The sequence below is a fragment of the Megalops cyprinoides genome, chromosome 4, assembly GCF_013368585.1.
Source record: "Megalops cyprinoides isolate fMegCyp1 chromosome 4, fMegCyp1.pri, whole genome shotgun sequence".
Lineage (NCBI taxonomy): Eukaryota > Metazoa > Chordata > Actinopteri > Elopiformes > Megalopidae > Megalops > Megalops cyprinoides.
In genome coordinates this window covers 12,138,976-12,158,642 of record NC_050586.1, presented here as the reverse complement: position 1 = coordinate 12,158,642, position 19,667 = coordinate 12,138,976, and the positions used below count along the sequence as shown (strand labels likewise).

Sequence of the window (19,667 nt, the reverse complement as noted above, 5' to 3'; positions counted from 1 at the left end):
TGCCAAGACTCTCCATAGTACATGCTGCAAATAATTAAGTGAAGAACTTTCAGAACATAAAGCTATCATGAACAAATCAGGAAAATCACATTGCTGCCATGATTTGCATCATATGCAGCATACACAGTTATTGAATGTTACAAAAAGGTTTGTTTAGGGGGGTGGGTTGGTCCAATGGACAAATATGTGCAGTTGATTCCATGGAGACAATGAAAAAAGTCACAGCTCTCTTGCTTCTCCCTTTGACTATCTTATCTGCTGGTGTAAAATAAATATGATGGTCTGAGAAATACCAGACATCAAAACCTCTGTAATATTTTTTATCATTGCTAGAAGGGAATGAAACCTTTGTGTGCAGAGCTCAAGGTCTTCTTTGCTTTCCTTTAGCAAGATTATTACTGGGTGGCTCAGGAGTCTGCATTGTTATTTTATCATTCTCTCACTCATCTGTAGAAGGAAATAATTCTTGTGTGAAAAATCCTCTTGCTTAATTTCCTAAACATTTGCTCACGCTGTCTACTTCTGAAAGTGATCACTGTCTACCATGGCTTATTTGTCCACTTTACACTAACTTTAAATAGGCTGACACACGTTAAACAAATGACAGTTAGCTGCTATAAAAATTCTAACAATTTTTGTATTATATGTTACTGGTGACAAGCACATGTTTTGTGTGAATTAGCCTGAATATGTAATGAACCTCATTTACAAATCTATCCCTTGTTTTAATGCATGTTAAAAATGACATGCATTAAGGCACAATATTCCAAAAAAATCCCTGTTTTTACAACCTTTTGAGTAATACAGTAGGCAGATACATTAATATATAGAACAGAATGTTTCTCTACCTATGAACATGATGATAGTGATATTCATACATTTTCAGCTCTCAGGGAAATTTTTCTCATTAATGAGAATTTCTTTCCTTGTGGTTTAATGTTTCTCAACTGGTTCACAGGGTTGAAAAGCTTAGCCTACTAAATGTAAGATCTATTTCACTTTGTCTGTGGAGAGGAAAACCTTGAGAATCTAACAGAACAAAAGATAACCAGGCATGCAATTTAATAAAGGTATCACAGAACATGTACACTGGTGCTCCTGTATACAATATGTGCCCTCTGTGCACATTGTCCAATTGGCCCATTGGACAGTGAATGATTCAGACTGTTCCAAAAATAGAGCAATTATATTTCAGACATAATTGTGCAAGGTGGAGTGATTCAACTTGTCTTGACCTCTCAGAGGGATGTTGCTGTCGGTTATTTCAGAGCAGTCAGGCAGAATAAAAATGGGGCAGTGAAAACTTAGGCAAAGGCACAGTGCACTGGCCTAATTTTAGAAGGGAAAGGAGAGAAATGTGATGGTGTATTTTAGGACATGGGCCTAGAACATACAGATAAATTGGGCTGGCTGCATCGATCTCCTGAATAATTGAGGAATAAAGTGAAACGCGAGCCTGCTTCAAAATCTGAATGTGAGGGCTGAGCACTGAGTGAAGTGACACCTGAGCTGCATAAGGTGTCAGAACTACTTTGGCTGACTGAAATCACTGACTGAGGTGTCCGTCTGTGTGAAAGTGGAGAGTGGTGTTTTTGAAGGGTGAGAGAAGAGAAGTTTTGTGAAGTAGAGCTGACAACGCGTGAAAGCTGGCCTCGTCTCTGCTCACTTTGCCTGCAAGGCTTCCGGTTCATCTCTAGTCTTCTGGGCTGCTGTTATGCAACAAATGTGAGGAAGAATTCTTTAATGAGAGTAACGCTTCCTAAATGATTCAGGACTAGCCAATATCCCACAGAATGGTTTTAGCAGTATCTCACTGACTGATCATTACATAGGCATTCACACCCTTTGTGTAATTTCTGCTGGTAACAGGAATGCTTTCCCTTCCTTTATAGATTCACACTGAGGGATAAACACCTTTTTCAAAGGCTCTCATAATGTGAGGCATAGTGAGTCTTCACAAAGGGTTTCTGTCTGAAATGTGTTATGTATTTGTACAGGGGGCTCCTGAGTAGTTCAGGCAGTTAAGGCAATTGTTCCAAAGGGAGGATATGCACTGCAGCGCAGCATCAAAAATGTCTGTGTTATCTGCTGACAGGGACCAGGAGCCGACAGTGGCCGAACTGTTACAGCTGTATTCAGGGTTTATTTAGGCATGTCTGCTGTTCATGTATTCTGTGTCTTTGTCACAACATGTAAACATTTGGGTGTTTTATAGCATGTACCAGACTTCCATGTTGATCATTAAAACCAGCAGGTAGCGCATTGGAAGTTAGTCCATGCCAGATCATTTAAAACACATTTTATGATGACAATGACTGATAATGTTCCCTGCCCAGTTCCTACAATCTCCTTACCTTCTCCCAAGCCACACATGCAGGCAACACTATGGTTTCTTGGGACCAATGGTAGCTATCTACATTGACAATGTAGTGGTGAATAGAGCACAAATGTTTGTGGCAACATGTTCACCATGCTTTACTGGCACAACCACACCATCAACAAGGACAAGTGTTGATTGCTGTGTTGACTATTGATTTTGCAAGCCTTAACGTGCCAGACTCTGGCATCTCACCACTGCATTCCAATGTGGAAGCCATCCTGGAGATCCCAGAGCCCTCCTCTGCTGCTCAGGTGGCTTCATTCTTAGGCATGATAGCCTACTACTTAGGTTCCTTCCCCAGTATTCCACCATCATTTTCCCACTTTGGCAGATTCTCAAGATAGACACACCATGGACCCGGATCCCAGCATGTCAGAAGGCCACCCACCAGCTAAGTTACCACCTCACAACTTCAGAATCGGTTTTGGCACACTTTGATCTGGCAGGTTCCACATACAGTATGTACGTTCAAGCATCTGCAGGAGACTCTCTCTTTGTGACCCATTTGGGAAGGGTTGGCCAGCTCAAATTGTGCCAGCATCGGAGCCCTCCTCACCAGTAAAGCACAAACTGACATGCTGGGGTAATGCTTGTGTCACAGGGGCACTATGTACTGATCTCAGAAGCCCTATGGGGGCATGTGTTGACTATGGCACATGAGGGGCACCTCAGCGTAATCAAATTTAAGTAAATATGCAGAATCACAGTTTGGTGGCCTGGCATCAGGTGCAAAACTGAGCCTTTAGTGAAGGATAGTTTGGGAAAACCTGGCTTATGCCAAATGTTGCAACTACTTGACTCGCTGTCAAAGCCTTAGAGGTGTCTTCAAATGGATGTATGTGGAGAACTCCATTCTGCTCCCCACCACCAGTGCTTCTTGGTAGTTGTCTTTGACCTCCACTCCCAGTATACTGAGGTGGCCCCAATGGTTTCTGTCACAGCCGGAGCCTTGGTTAATGTCCTTGATCTCTCCATTGCCTGGTGGGACTTACCCCGGGCCATAACGATGGATGGCCCACAATTTGTGTCCACCTAATTCACTTTCCTCCTAACAGCGAATGGCTATGCAAGTGAATGGCTATATATGCACAGCCTGCTAACACCCTCAGGGGTAGAGGGGTGTAACCACCTTAACAACAATCCTCTCACAGACCCTTGTTCACTGCAGAGTGACACACCACACCGCCCCAGGTGTTTTCCCACCTTCCCTTATGCTGGTAAGCAAATTGGTTCTACCTCTCCCCAGGCTCTGCGCACCCAGATCCCACTTCCCACCTGCCCCGGCAAAGCCCAAAGTCAAAAGTCATCTGCTGTGAACGAAGGAGAGATGTGATAGGAAACATGGCCCTAAGCCCACAATAATAGCTGTGTCTGACTGGGTCAAAGCCCAGTGACCTCAAACTCAGAAGCTGCCAGTCATCACCTCTCCAAGTCAGCTGTCCAATGGGCCCTGCAGAGTCTTGCTTGGCAAATTGGCTATCATGTTGGTATTCTACCTCTCTCTCCACTGAGTACCTGCACCAACTGACCAGGATACAGGACTTTTTCTCTTTGTACCAGTGGATGACATCCCAGGCATATATGATCCTTCCATAGCTGTCCTGCCTATCCAGGAGGAACTTATAGCCATGTCTACAGTTGTGCCCCAATACACCCTCAGCTATTCTTGTTACAGCCTACTCACTTTGATTACTTTTTTCCACATGTAGTCTGCTTATCTTACAATAGAAACATGTGTACGTGTGTGTGTGTGTGTGTGTGTGTGTGTGTGTGTTGGGGGAGCTATAGCTGTATTTGCTATTTGATTAGGCATATCTGTTGTTCATGTATTCTGTGCATTTGTTGCAACATGTAAACATTTTTACTTTTTGCAGCATATACCAGAGTTCCATGTTGATTATTAAACTAGCAGGTATTGCATTGGCAGCTAGTTTGTGTTGAATCATTTGTAACACAAAAATACAAAAAAAAAAAAAAAAAAAAAAACTGGCTGAGATTTTGTCTTTGGCACATTTTCCCCACCGTTCTGCACTGCTGTAGAAAGTACCTTTCTTTGCATTAATTGTTCCACCATGTGCTTTTTGGTATGGTGCTGGTATTAAGTAGGAACTAGGTCTGTTTTCAGTCTTGATATCTGATTAATAATATTCCTCATTCCTCCTAATATTCCTTAATATATTCCTCAGTTTATGTTACCTCTATCCCACAGCCATAGTGTTCTTACTCCCTGCATCAAACCATTTGCAACAAAGCCCAAGTAATTGAATTTGGGAAGCCATGCTGTGCATGCATCAAAGTATTGCACAAAGTGTTTACGAACCAGAACACTGTAGAAACTGAATGAAAAGGTATAAAGGTAGAAAACCTGTGTAGTTCAGAGTCTTTCCAAGGTCTATTGCAAGAGAGAAACAATCCCTGCTTGATTAGATTATGCCACCATGGGTGGGAGATCTCTTTGATTGAATTTTCCCCTCAGTGCTCAGTGTAGTATTAATAATGCATTTAGGTGTAGTTATGAAATGAGCATTAGCAACAGGGATGATTACCTTCAGTACGGGTGAGTAACTTGGCAGGAAAGCCTGGGGATTTCCAAACATTATAAACTCCTTCTTGACAATAATTCAGTGCAGTCTATAATCTCTGGTAATTAGTAGTTTAGTCAACACAAAAATGAATGAGGGACATGGCGTTTGCTTGATATATGGCTGGTGGTGTTGTGGCACGCTGGCCTGAGTGTTGACTGAAACTGCTTGGCATGTGGGAGGGAGTGAAGCGCTCACAGTCGTCAGGATTTAAGGCTCAGACCTATTGGGCTATAAAATAGCTGCCATTAGGTTAGGAGATGGTGATAAACTTGTCAGCTTGGAGCAAGACCATCCCCCTGATCCGTGCCATTAGTCAACAAGAGATAGCAGTGCCTCGCGAAGCGGTCCCTCTCTCCTTGCCCGCTGTGCTTCCTCATTCCATCCTTGGTTTCAGCCTCGTGTCATCATCATTTCACACTTCAGTGCAACTCCAGCATGGTGCAAAGTGTTCCACCGTGTCTATTTAATGTCCTAAACTGCTCAAATTAAACCCAGGTGCAAATAACCTCAGGCTCACACCTTTCAACCCACATTGAATTTGTGGATGTTGTATGTGTCAAACAACATCCATGACAATATTGTAATTTAGCATTCCATTCTTAGCACCTTTTATTTTGTTGGGTATGAATGAGTATTATCTGATGGGTGGCACATGTTTTTCTATTGCTCAGAAGTTATTAATTATCTTAGTTATATGTAATTATCTACAGACAATGGTGCGAACAGGCCTGTGATCAGACAAATTGGATCTCTGTTATTAAAGTGAAATCAGTCAGCCAGCTATGAGGGCCATCCATACCCGGGATCTGGTAAGAAATGTCATATGCATTAACTTTCAAAGCATGTCATTTAAAGACCCTGTTTTGATTCAACCAAAACATATTTTTTTGACCAGGTGTGCCATATCTTTAATCAATTCCTTATTGAATAGTCTGGCAAGAGTTTCCTGCTCCCATTTTGAAACTCAACCCTGTTCTTTTACAGTTCAGACCCTGACAAGCTTGGAAGGTTGTCTGCATGAAAGACTATACTGGCTCATGTTATTTTCACTTCAGAACAGAGGGCAGTGCTGTACTTTCTTGGTACAAGCAGGTGATATTTAATCCCTCCTGAGAAATACCTCAGAGGGCTTCTACTGGCATATCAGCAGTAGTATGATGTCTCAAGGGTGAAAAGTTCAAGCTGGAGTGGGGGTATAGCTAAAACTGTTTGAAGGATATGTTTTGTTTACAATTCATATCATTTTCTAAAGGGCGAAAAGTCTGGATATAACACTCTTTTTGAATAAATTAGTCAGCGATGGAAAAGACTTATTCAATTTCACATTCTGGCATGAGAAGACTATGTGTTCTGAAGATATAGGGTTATTCTGTCTCTGGCCAAGCCCCAGAGTGGAGAACTAGAAGTGCTGAACTTAAAAATCCATAACCCACTTTTGGCTAATTCAGACATTTTCAGAGATGCCTAATTTGAAATATGGGCATGCTATTCTAAGAGAGCAGCTTGTTTATTGGGTCAGGATAATACATTTTTTTGCACTCTCTGAGACAGCAGACAGAACACAAGGCCAACAGTAACGTTTTGAAAAGCTCTGAACCTACACCCACTCAGCATTCAGGTTTCCCAGCATATTAAAAAAGTGTTGCAATGTGAGGCCTGACATGCCTGGACCAGCTCCCCTGTTTGCCCTCTGCCTCAGCTTCACTGCACTCCCAGGATTAACCCTGCCTGTGAGTGTGATGTGAAATACGGGCCTTACAATACAAAGATAATCTCGGGAAAGTATGATGTAATGCCCTTCTCGAAATGACTCTTTTCATCTGGAAACAAGTTTGACTGTCAGGGCGCTACTCGGCCAAAAGGACCGCCTTCAGAATAATATAGTTACACACTATCTCAACACTTCGAGGAGACTAATATTCCTCAAGCTTTTTGTTATCTCTTATGGTTTCTTCTGGTCTTTTAGTCAGACTTTGAAAGGAGAGATGATATATTATGAGTCGAATGGATTAACAATATCCATCTCAATTTATCTGAAGTTTTTTCCCCATTCTACTCTGTTAGAAATGAAGGCTGTGAAAACCAGTGCACTGATTTTACAGACATGACTGCTTTATCTAAAAGTGTTCCTTTAGTTTCCTGCCATATCTGTGTTAGTAAGGTGAATAAATTTAATAGACCCAAGTAACTGAATCTTTTTTTGCATTATTGGAATACTTTATAATCTATAGAACTGCTGCAAGAATATTTTAGGTAGTACTCATTCTTTGTTTTCACAGAGGTGTACAGAACTATGCGCCGCTCTGAAAATAGTGTATTTTTCCATCCTAAAGAGTTTTACACATACGCAACTCCAGAACAATTTAATGACAATGTAATCTAGCTCAGCGCTGCCTCAAAAAGCAAAACCAAACTCACACACCTCCATACATTCTTTCTGAACTTGACCAAAAGTCTCCCAAAGTGGGGCACCCACACAAAAGGAATAAAGGTGAGCTACGTTTGTCTTGCAACTATGTAAACTTATATTATAAATATTTTTCTGTTGTAACACACTTAATTTAAATTGTTTAAACAGCACCCCCACATACATAAAATGCAGAATATACACAAGTATTGGTCCAACCTGCATTTCAGGTGCGCAAAACCAACAAGCCCACACGAAAACCAAAAAAGATGCTTGCAGATGACTGTCCCTCCTGCAGAATGCCTGCTGGCCCAGGATCAATACAAGCAGTATGGCCACCTCCACAGTCAGACCCACATCAGCAGCTGTTAGAGAGCCTGGGGTGACTTACCTTCAGTCATGGTGTCCTGCATGTGGGCTCTGTCTGCATGGAAATTGATGACTGCTCTGGCTTGTGGAGAGGACGCTCCAGACGCAATGTTTCCTTTGCGCCGCAAGTTCCTGCCTTTTTCTCTCCCTGCTGTGTGTGTTCAGTATGTCCCATCTCCCAGGAAGTGAGCACACAGTCACATTCCAATATAAACACACACTCTCCTTCTCTCGCCTTCCCCCCGTCTCTCTCTCCCCTCTCCCTCCCTCCTCCTTGCTCACCCCCCCTCCCTCTCCCTCTCTCTCCTTGGCATTCCGCCCAGGGGCTCTGTTATCCATCATACCTCTCTCCCTCTGCCAATGTGAGACCCGCCCACCAGTGGCTGACTGCATTCTGATTGGACGCACTCCACTGCTGTGATGCTGCTGTGCGCCTGTTTGTGTGTGTATGCATATGTGTGTGAAGGTGTATGGTTTGTATTTAAAGTGCCTGCTCTCTTTCCACCACTGTCATTGCAAATCCCAGATGGACTGTTCCTATTTCTCAATGCAGATGAAATATGACACCACCCTTTCCCTTGAAAATCAGCGAAAAGTAGAACAAGTGCAACCAAATTTCATGAAGCACAAAACCCTTGTACCTGTGTTGTAATGTCTCTGCCTATGAATAAAATGAAAAGGGCAATTGCCTAGTTGTAGTACTTCAGTGTCTGCTAACTTCAGTCTAACTTTGACATTCTAACTTCATTCTGAAAACAGTATAGAGGAAGTTGCAGTGTGGCATAGGAAGATTTCACACAGAGTCAGTGATGCCTGTGCATATGTGTTTAACTGATTTAAAGGGTAATATAAGTTGGGCTGGAGTGATCTTAAGTCTAATTGGAGGTCAGATATGCATTATTAAATTCTGGAACTGTGGTCACTGTTCATTTTCCAGCACTGGCAGACTTCCCCCCAGCTGATTGGAAACAATAATAAATCACATTTATTCTCATAGATGGGATTTGTAGCCATAGTTCATTTATTTTTGAAAACATTGTTCCAAATCCTGCTGTTGCTGTGTTTCTCTGGAATGATAAAAACTGACCCCTGGGTCTTCCCTTTTGTTCATTCTTGACCTCCTGACTTCAGCTGTAGAGCTCCTCTGGAAATGGCCAATGTCCTGTCTGTGAAATTGTCACTTAGCTGGCTCTAATACAATAGAAAACCTACAGGACAGTGTGTTCTCTCCCTGAATTACACTCTTACTGAGGGTCACAGAAAATACCATCCAAAATCTGATATCCAAAGTCAAAACCAAAAATTGAACCAATATGCTTTAATACAGTAATCATTTTTTGCGTCAGTTTGGTATTCTGTTACCCCTCTTCATCAGAAAGGATGAGCACAGGGGATAAGTCATTCTACATTATTTAATGATTTTGCAATCCCTTAAAACACCTTATGGTTATTACAAATAACGAAAAAGCAGTGTAGTTACAAGCTCATAGTGACACCACTAGGATACCTCCAAGAAGGGAAGAAATGGAATCCTCAGACCTCAAAAATTTCCTTTTAGAAATACTCTGTTTATCCTATCCAGCTAATATCAAAAAGCATAAGGGGAAACTCAGCGGCATGAACGAGGGCGCATGTCTGCCTGCAGACCAAATAATAAGCACAGCTGTGTGAGAGGTCCCCCGTGAGTCTTGTATGGGCGTCTACAATGTTCCCCATTGCGGCCATGGCTGCTTTTCAATAAGACCGTAATCGCAGTACACACTGATGAGTCGGGCGACCTTCTCTCAAGGATATTGAGTCACGGATCATCTCAGGAATGACCAAGCTCCTGTGTGCAGCTGTGGTTGAAAACATTACAAGTGCAGACTTGGTCACTGGTTGGTCACGCAGGGAAACGTCAGACCTGGTCAAGCGTAATCCTGGAGTCCATTACAGGCATTTCAACTCATCCACACACACCACTGAGACATCGTATTTGTGACAAAGGAATCACCCTGAACTCTACATTACATTACATTACATTATTGGCATTTAGCAGACACTCTTATCCAGAGCAACTTATATCGGTTACAGTTTTTTTTTTTTTTTTTTTACAATGTTAACCATTTATACAACTGGATATTTACTGAGGCAATTGTGGGATAAGTACTTTGCTGATATACTGATATACAGATATACTGATATACAGGTATATACATGCTGATATACAGGTGACCATCTGGCTCGTATGTTATGCTTTTATCATTTGATGTTATGGTCCTCCTCCTCTGTACATTTGGATGCTATCCAGTATTTTCTGGCAGTGTTGTCAATCTGCTTTTTCTTTATAATATATGCGACAAAGTGAGTAGTTAGACTCTGTTTTCAGCGTGGGTATGACACACATTCAGTAGTATGATTATGTGAATTTTAAAGGTGTTACACCTTATCTTCAGTTCTATAAGGGATCAGTGATTAGTGTGACTTCAAATGACTTCACATTGTGCCATGCTCATGTGAGTAATTATACATTTGAAGAATGAAGATTGATGTCATGTCATGATTTCAATATAATTTACATTGGGACAGCATAACAGATGATCAATCACATGGTGTGACCAATCACAAAATATTCTCATCAATATTTCTGGTCCCGTGAATTACATTTAAAATCGGTCATCCATGCTCCCTTTTCCTCATCACAATGCTAGCAGTTGACTTGATTCTCAGCTGAGCAACCCTGACTTTCTTAAAGACCAGGCCAGAATGAGCCTGTAAGTTCAGCAGTCTTCAAAAATGCACATGATCTTCCTGAAAAAGTATCCATCAGCGGGAAAATATGACGATTTTCAATTATTGTTAGTGAATCTCTGTGCTGGAGAAACTTTTCAGCTCTAGGGCTGATAACAGTATGTGCGCAATCGCTGTTTCTTCTACAGAGCTGGCTTTCAGGATGCAATGCAGTTTTCCAATACTTGTTTATTTTGCACAAAGGTTTCTGGGCATTTTGACAAGCCGAAGGTATTCAGTTAGGCAGGTCTGATTGTCATGAAGCCAAGGTCTTGTCTAAGACCAAAGATTGCGGACACACCTCTGTTTCTGCACAAAATAGCAATTCTGAAGCTCACCTTTTAAGTTAAAGTAGTTAGAAATGGTTAACTATATTGTTGTCAGTATGTCTCATTTTCACCATATATTTTTCCCCATATCAACACACAATAAGGTTGCAATTGATTTATGTTTGTGTTGTATCTGGTGATGCTAGTTTATTTATTGTTATTTTGTGTTTAAGTATGTGTATTGCAGAGGCTTCCATCACAAGACAAACAATATATCAATCATCTACCAATAAGACAGCAAAGATTTAGATGAACACCCTTAAATTTTGGACATAATGCAATGATTATAAAATGCCCAACATTGTCTAAATCATCATTGTCTCAAACAGTGTTGAGACAATGATGACTGTTTTGTGTGCTTTCACATCCTTGTTAGTTTATAATGGTCAGCCATTTTACCACTTAAGTCAACTGACCTGGCATATACAAAACCAAATTTGTACCGCAATCCTGGCCAAGATGGTTCAGTTAGGACTGGTTCACTCAGATAGGGCTGAGATGGTGGAACCTGTACTGGTCAGGAAATGCTCCAATCACATGAGCTGGAGACACAGAGGAGTGTGAGCAAATCCGGTTAGCAAGGAGTGATATATTTGTTTCTGCTAGTGTAGGATAAAGCATTTATTAAAAAAGGAAATAAAGGCAAAGTTGGAAAAGTCAGCAGGAGACTGACTGTTGGATGAATTTCACATAATGGTGTGTATGGTTACACCCAAATTATGGCTATAATAATAATGGTTAGATTGCCCGCTTTGAAATCAACCCACACCAGTTTGTCACCTCTGGAACTGATTCTTGGCGCCTTACCAGACACCACATCATAATGTAATAGCATTCTTAGACAAAAGTGAAATACCTGCCAACGGATCTTGAATTCACTTTACACATTGAACAAACACATTCACCTACATTTATCAAGCCAGATGTATGAGTCTGCTTTGGCTTCCGTAGTTTGTTAATATTTTGCTAAATCTGAACACTTGAAAAGATGTAATATGTGGTTAAAATCAGAACGGAATCCTGAATCTCAGTGCAACATGACAGGCAATTTACAATGGCATAAAACGGTTTCATTCATATATTCAGATACCACTGCTGGACCTCCCACTTCATTAGAATGGCAAAAAGCCATGCAAGATGGCAGTGGGTATTGAGTAAAGATGAGGTTTTTTTTTTTTTTTTTTTTTCATCGGTGACTGTATTCTTAACACACGGAGTGCAGGAATACCTGTTCCTGTTTTTGCTGAAGCATCTTGACAGGTGTCAGGATTCTGTCTCAAGAGAAAGGGAATAACAGACCTGAAATGTTACTGAAGCGAAATCAAGCACCTCTCTGATTGCAGATTCTGTGTTGTGGAAGACAGCGCAGTGCCTCTGATGCAGGCAGTATATGACAGTGCTGTCACCTACCTACGGAAGCATCTGTAGGAGAAACAAATTCACTGTGGTACACGGAGGAAGCTGTCATAACAATGTAAGCAGATGAGAACAGAATATCAAATGTAAGGTGTCTATCTCTGAGAATTCATGTTTTTTGCCATGGCTTTTTGTGTTTCGGCAAATAACGTGACTGAACCAATGTGATGCTGTTGTACACATTCAGCTTGTGTTAAGGCCTGCCCTGCTTACTGGTAACACTAGCAACATAGAAGATTAAAATGCAAAAACGAATTTCAAAATAAGGTGAACTCACTTTCCAGACTCGGTCTTCATGGTGCACGATCCAGGATACGTATTCACCAAACTTCTCGTAGTCAGGGGCTGCAAAATCACTCAGCCCTGTTATTAAAGTAAAGCCAGAAAAAGAAGGCAGAAACAAGAGGTAAAGAGGAAAAAAAAGAAAACATGAATTAAAGCAAAGATAAGTAAACTAAAATTAAGTCAAACAGTCAATCCAAACTGAACATTTGAAACATACAAAATATAAAGAAAATAAAGATTAAGGAAACCTGCTTTCGGTAAGCTGTTTGGATAGGCAGTGCTCAAAATGTACCAAACTTCACTGCACAGAACTGAAAAACAATTACCCTGTTCCTGACCGAAACTTATCTATCAAAGAGACAGACGGTGCCTCAGCGCTCACTCGATTAGCCGAGAGACTGAGGGGGCTGAGGGAGAGAGCAACATCCAGACACACCAGGCCTAATTAGAATCTCACCAGCAGCGTGTCTTGCTGAAACCAGTCAAAAAGGTGAACTGCTGACAGACTAAACGGTAGGCAGCGTGTTGCAAGTGAACTTATGAACTGCTCCATGGAGAGGTTTGGAGACGCGCTGCATGTTTTGTCAGGACAGGGGCAAGACTTTTTTTTTTGCTTTGGATATTAAAGAAACAGAACCTTCTGTACAATGCTCGACATGACAGACCAGACACTTGAGCTTTTGAATAACAGGTTGAAGCTCAACTGCTGTTATTGAGCCACTTGTTTTTGTTGAGGGCAAGTGGCAACAATGTTCTCATGTTAGATGATATTGAAAAGTTGTTGCAGCGTTGCATCCCTTTTCACAGTATGTGGTGAATTTACCGGCACAAAATAGTTGCTGTCCTTGACTCTGCTGCTCTCTACACATTTCTTGACACACTGGATGAGTTACAGATGCCTACAAAATGGCTTGTTTTTTCAGATTTGGTACCAATAAACCTGATCATTTTAGCATACTGCTACTTGCATTATTGCTGTGGCATCATCTGAACTTTCGGATTTCAATGAGACTTTAGCGGTGTCACACACATAGAAGAGAAACATCTTTTTGCATTAGTAACAACTGAACTGTATACGGTATAAGGTATAAGCTTCCTTTCAGTGGACTTAAATTGCTTATATTGTCAGTGTTGTAAATTCCTGTTTGCTGCATGATCTGTTTCAGAAGAATGCATTATCTTCTACCAGCCTTTCATAACATGGGAAGTCCTAACCTGGGTTATTAATAGATAGTGATGTGCATGTTACACATTAGCTGAAGAAGTGCACTGATATGCCAGCTCCCTGCCCAGCGTCCCTTTATTCACTGACAGCATCTCTAATGTGGATCACTGCACTTCCAACACTATCCTAGCTCCATTCTATCTGATGCAAGCATTCATGTCAGAGCTGATGTAAACTAATATATGAAATAGATACATAGCATTTTTGCCATCAGTGTCAGAACTCAGATTAATCTTGACTTGGTGTAGACATGCCATCTGTCAAAGACACATTTTTCAAGAGCAGCTCTGTGCCCTTCCTTTCTAATGATATAATATATTATGCTGTTGCATTTGTGCAGTAGATCCACTGAAGCCACCTGCTGCAGATACAGAACGCTAACGCTGATGCGGTGTGATGCACACATATGCCTCTGGAGCAGAGGAAGTACAGCTACTCAATTTCCATTCATGCATTTTGGTTTTGTGTGGACATAAAATTTAAAAAGTAGAAAAGTATAAACACCTGATAAGCACAGAATTGTTATTATAATGCTTTCCACAACTCTTTAACCAATGGAATTCCTTGACTGGCAGAAAGTATCAGTTGTAGCCCTGACATTTCAGCCCTCAGAAAGGAAGAAAATAAGCAACAAATCAGCACATAACTCATCAATACCAAATTTCCTTTCACAGTATTTTTGCAGTCCACTGTCACAAATTATTCATCTGCTGTGCTGCATGCTTTTAGTGACCCTCCTTTTTTTCTTTTCCCCGATTTAAAGGTGCCTTGCTGATTCTTCGTACCCTTCCTCAATAATTCAAGCTGCTTGTTATTTTCGTTCTTCCCTCGCAAAATAGTTACGTAACAGGTGGGATGAATAAATGATCGCTGCGAATACAGGTTACCGCTTCTCCAGTGCAGCGCTGTAGGCATGGAACCCATGGACATCTTCCTCCCAATTTTTCCCATGACTGCACTCAAGAGCTCACTCACGGGCTTTAAATAGTGCTGCACTTTACTGTTACTGTACATTGTGTGTGTGTGTATGTGTGTGTGTGGGGTTGGTGGGGGGAGTGGGAAGAGAATAGTTTTGAGATGAAACTTTAATGGATGGTAAAAAAAAAAACCCATTTGCCATTTTAGAATCAACCATTTATTGTTGTTCTAATAACTACAATAAATTGTGTGTAGATGTATGTGATTTAGTTCAAAATACCCCTTGAGAATTTTCAAAATGGGCTCCAATGAGCAGCATGTAAATGTCACCGGTGTCAGAAAGTTGGCATGTGTTATTAGAGCAGAGAAACAGTTAAAGACGCTAACAATGCATTTCATTGCAGACAGGCCCGATAGGTTGCGCAAGAAAGCTGGGGGAGATCTAGCAGACCGCTCAGGCAGAGCAGGGCCAGGTGTCTGGTCAGGAGCGGCTCAACACTAGAGTGCCAGCTGGGTTAGGTTTCATTATGGGCTGACCATGCCATTCACAGCCCTGAAGATGGCGGTGAAGCGTGGCCAGTCATTTGCCTGCTTAGGCTCTGGCTTAGACCCTCTCACTGAAGGGGCTTGTCTTCCTCAAGCGTTTCTACCAGAGTGAGACTAAAATACTCTCAGATGTGCTTTCATTCCCTACTTATTAGTAAACATGTTCGTGTGGCCTTGGCGTTATTAAATAGTCTCCTTATCTGTTTTTATGTGGGCAGCTTAAAAGCAGCAGTTTTGAATTCTGAAGCTCACTGCAATAAATGTGCTGCTGGGTTTGCAGATGGCCATTTCCATTTTAATGCAGTTGAATTTGATATACAAATGTGACTTCTATTATAGTGGAAGATTAGGAAGGTTATAGGAAGATTCCCATTGTATGGAGCTGTATTTAGAAACGTAACAGTTTGGTGACGTTGCTGTATTTGATATATGCGATACTGGATTTGGTATATTTTGTTTAAATGATCTCAATAAAACATGATAGAATAGAATAGAATTGAATGTGTCTTTATTGTCCACCAGGGTAGAAATTTGTCTTTGGCGCACCTAAACATAACAACATAAGAAACAGACAGGCAATACCTGATACCTAGAATAAGGAAGATGTGTACTTTCCTGGAGCATGAATATACATAAGCTTGCAGCTTTTAATTACTTAAGAGCTTGCAGCTCTTAAAGTCTTAGAGGTGAGGGCTTTTTATTGCTTTTTTGAAGTGTTTTATCATTTTTATGATAATGTTGTATTTTTGGATTATGCTGCAAGTTATCTCCAAATACCCAGTCTTAATACATTCCCTTATAAAAAGATAAAGCCAAACAAAACAACCCCATACTCTGTTCCATACTTTGCGGTAGAAGAATGATTGATGATTTGGTGTTATTCATTTACAGTGTATTACATCAGTTGATTTTAAAAGTAAAATGCTTGTTTACTGCCAGTTACAGTAATACCAAGTTCAACCACAAGGCTAATTGTGGAGTTTGTGAATCAGATGTATGAAGCTGTTCTCTGAAGCTGGCAGGGCCTCCTGTACAAACAGCTCACGTGTAGGGCAGATGCCACTGACCAAAAAATAAATAAGTAAAAAAAAAGAAAGGAGCAATATTAAGCTCTCTGCCCCAATCCCTCCATGATGCAACGCAGGACATGACTCACAAAGAGCACCAAGTGAGATCAGCGAGGGCTTTTGACAAGAGGCGAAATCGGTGGGTGAGGATTCCGTGCACTTGAGTGGTTGTGGCAGCGAGAGGGGGCTTCTCCGACGGGGTGGACAGTGACTTATTACGTGTGACATAATTGGAGGGAAAGGAACAAGACAGAGCCAGGTAAGTGGAAGACCACAGTGAATCAACCACGTGCCAAAAAGATTCACTTTAAAAATGTTCACAGAACAGATGTGGAGCTGATTAATGTGCCACATGTCATAAAGTCGAAGAATTTAATGTTCAAGAAGGTAAAGCTACATCTGCATATGAATATTTGCTTCAAGGGCAAGCGGCAGCCATTAATAACCCGGCTATGCCATGTGTGATTTGTGGCCCATACTGCCAGCTTCACCAGACAACAGGCGATGGGCAGCGATGGTTGGTCGCAACACCGTGAACGATGCGAGCTGTGTTTTTTTTTTGGAAGTGTTGACTGTCTGGTATCACAGGTCTGCCACCTGGCCCTGTAATCTCAGGAGACTGTAACTCAGGACACCTGCCATATCTGCACTGTCTGCCAAATACAGGCTTTGTCTCCTCATTAGTTCCAGTCCCTTCATTGTGTCCGTCTGGTGTCATTGAGATGATAGTCATCTTTGATACTGTTGCTTTAAGTGTGACTCTCTTGCGTCTCCCTCTTCACTGTGCTTCTGGTGGATGTTGCTGATTGAAGTGATTTATGAAGTCTTTCTTCTCAGAAGTATTTGTGCAAAACTGTAGAATCAATGCACTGCAGATTTGCCAGACTCCCATGTGTGATGCTGTTTGGGGATGTCTTTGTGCTGTAAATTCAAAGTCACAGTGCTCTGGTGCAAATCCTTTGTCAAAACTGTGGCAATGAACTGTTTTGTTCCCAGTCTGTTTGAAGTTTAAAGTAAAAAACAGTATGTTTACTATTTCATACAATTTAATTACAGACATTTTTTTGTCTGATCTCCCATGTGGTGTTTAATTTTGCAGGTGTCGTCGTGGTAATCCGTTCTGGCCAGTATCATCACCATGCGGTTCGATTGCTTCTCCTCCGTCTGTAAGACACCCCACTGACTTCCGCCCCAAACAGAGAAAAAAGAGGGAAGGAAAGACAGATCAATACTCTCTGTGAATGGGAGAAAAAGACCAGGGATAATCTCTGAGACCCTGTTGCCACACACCTGACCCCAAGGGGATGTGTCCCCCTTTTTTTTTTTTTTGGGGGGGGGGGGGGGGGGGGGGGGGTCACATGACCTGTGCTTGCTGCCTCTGTGTGACCGTTGAAGCGCAGAGGGAGGGGCAGAGGTCTCTGGGGCTTCTAATGGAGCAGGATCCGGTTTGATGCGCCGTGTTGTTTTGTATTTGCACATGTGGTTTTTTTTTTTTTTTTTTTTTTTTGCCAGATACAAAGAATCCCCGCCTGTGCAGCCACAAAGGCTGTCGGATTCACAGATGCCCTTCCGCAGTCCCAAATGCTTTATAACAATGGAACGATTTCCATGATTTCTGGTAAATAAACTGGCTTGATGTATCGCTTTTCTCCCTACAGTAGTCCTCTGGAGTGGTTATATTGGAAGATCCCTGCCTCAGTTCAAGTGCATCAGTAATGAGCGCAATTTTACTGTTGATGTTCTCTGTGTGTCCTGGATAGTGTCCTAGAACAAACATGCTGTTGCAATATTTCTTTGACATTTTCTGAAGAAAATGTCACCTTAGCATATTTTCCCATACCACAGATTAGAGAGTCAAGATTCGATCTAACTGCAGTTTACTTGCTCTTAAAGTCAATTAATTTCAGTTGTTATGCTTCTCCATCTCCTACTCATCATTTTCAGCCGTGTCTGAAATTAACAAAACTGCTACAGTATTAAAATATGAATGTTTAATTCAATATTCTGCTTTGATGAGGGCACAATGCGTTGTGGTTAGATTTAGTCTAGGCCTAAGTGTATTCACCTACAGCAGAGCTTCTGCCCTGTTTTCTCTATCTCAGAGTGGCTGATTTTCCTGTAATGGCAGCGCTGCTTTAGCAGATTTGAGTTTCCTTACGCAACATTTCTGTGGTGTTTTATATCAGGTCAGTGACCCTCTATCACTGTAGTTTACAAACACCTCAGTCAAGAGAATATTAATAAAGATCTTGAATTAGACTTGTGCTAAAACATCAGCAGTATGGTCAAATCCACAGCTTCATACTTGAGACAATCTACCATTCAAAGGCACAACCTTTAATTAGATTCAGCTACATTTTGCCAGGAAAGGGCATTTTCAAAGATAATCTTATTAAGGGCTGCCCAAAAGAAAATCTTGGGGCGTATGTCTCTGACTATTGATGTATAACAAAGGTGGTAACATACTTTAATGCTTCTCAAGTACTAGGTATTTAAATCTAGCTGTCCTTGTGCTTCCTATAAATCTCACTTTCTATAAACCTTACCTGCATTCCAGTGTGATTAAGGGATTGTGATCTTCAAGTCTTTCAGGAGATAAAAAGAAAACTGAAAAATATTAATACAAGATGAAAGAGATGTACACTCAATTATGGCTAAATCTGTATAGATTTCTATTGAGCTTGAACTTCAAGCAACCATTTTGACATGAAGAATCAGAATTATGTGTATGTCCACTGTAGCCTTCAGCCACACGCATTTTTAGGAATCTTTAGGAATGATCGATTAAACATAGTTAACAAGAAATTGCCGTGGTAAAGACCATTGAAGTGACAACTTTTTTTGGTTGCTTATAACATGTGGGCATGCTAGGAATTGAGAACTTGACCAGGAAAAACTAGTGATTATTGTGTGGATGTTTCAAGCAACCACAAATTTGATCTAAAATGGCAGTATGTTGTCTATCTCATGTGTTCAAAAGGTGCCTGAAGGCTCAGCATGTTTCCTAACATTGACTCATGTGGGTGTGCATGTTTTTAAGAGTTTGTTTTCTGATGGAATAGCTTCATACCCTGTAATTATAAGTTGAATAACAGGCCTGGCCTACTTAAAGTACATCAAAGACTGTAAAAGCTAACATGCCTTGACATGAGCACTGAGACTAAGCAACAATGATATGCTGTCCTGTGTTGTGCAACTGCAAATTCTATTATTTCTCCTTTAAATGTTGCCACCTGTGTGACAGTGGCCCTTGGCATGGCATAAACTGATCAGTTACATGTACTGCTAGGTCCAGTGGTGACCAATTATTATAGTAATCACGTAAGCAGCTCTTATATCTGCTAAAGACCTTCGGTTTTGAATTCCAGCAC

General features: G+C 41.2%; 1 protein-coding gene across 1 annotated transcript in view; it reads right to left on the bottom strand.

Moving 5' to 3' along the window:
• The window catches only part of lzts1 (leucine zipper, putative tumor suppressor 1), a 34,570-nt gene extending 26,626 nt beyond the window's left edge, over positions 1 to 7,944 (bottom strand). The window contains exon 1 of the mRNA XM_036527329.1: positions 7,764 to 7,944. The gene's annotated coding sequence lies outside the window, so the exon portion shown is untranslated. The remainder of the gene's footprint in view (positions 1 to 7,763) is intronic.
• Between the last annotated feature and the right edge of the window lie 11,723 nt (positions 7,945 to 19,667).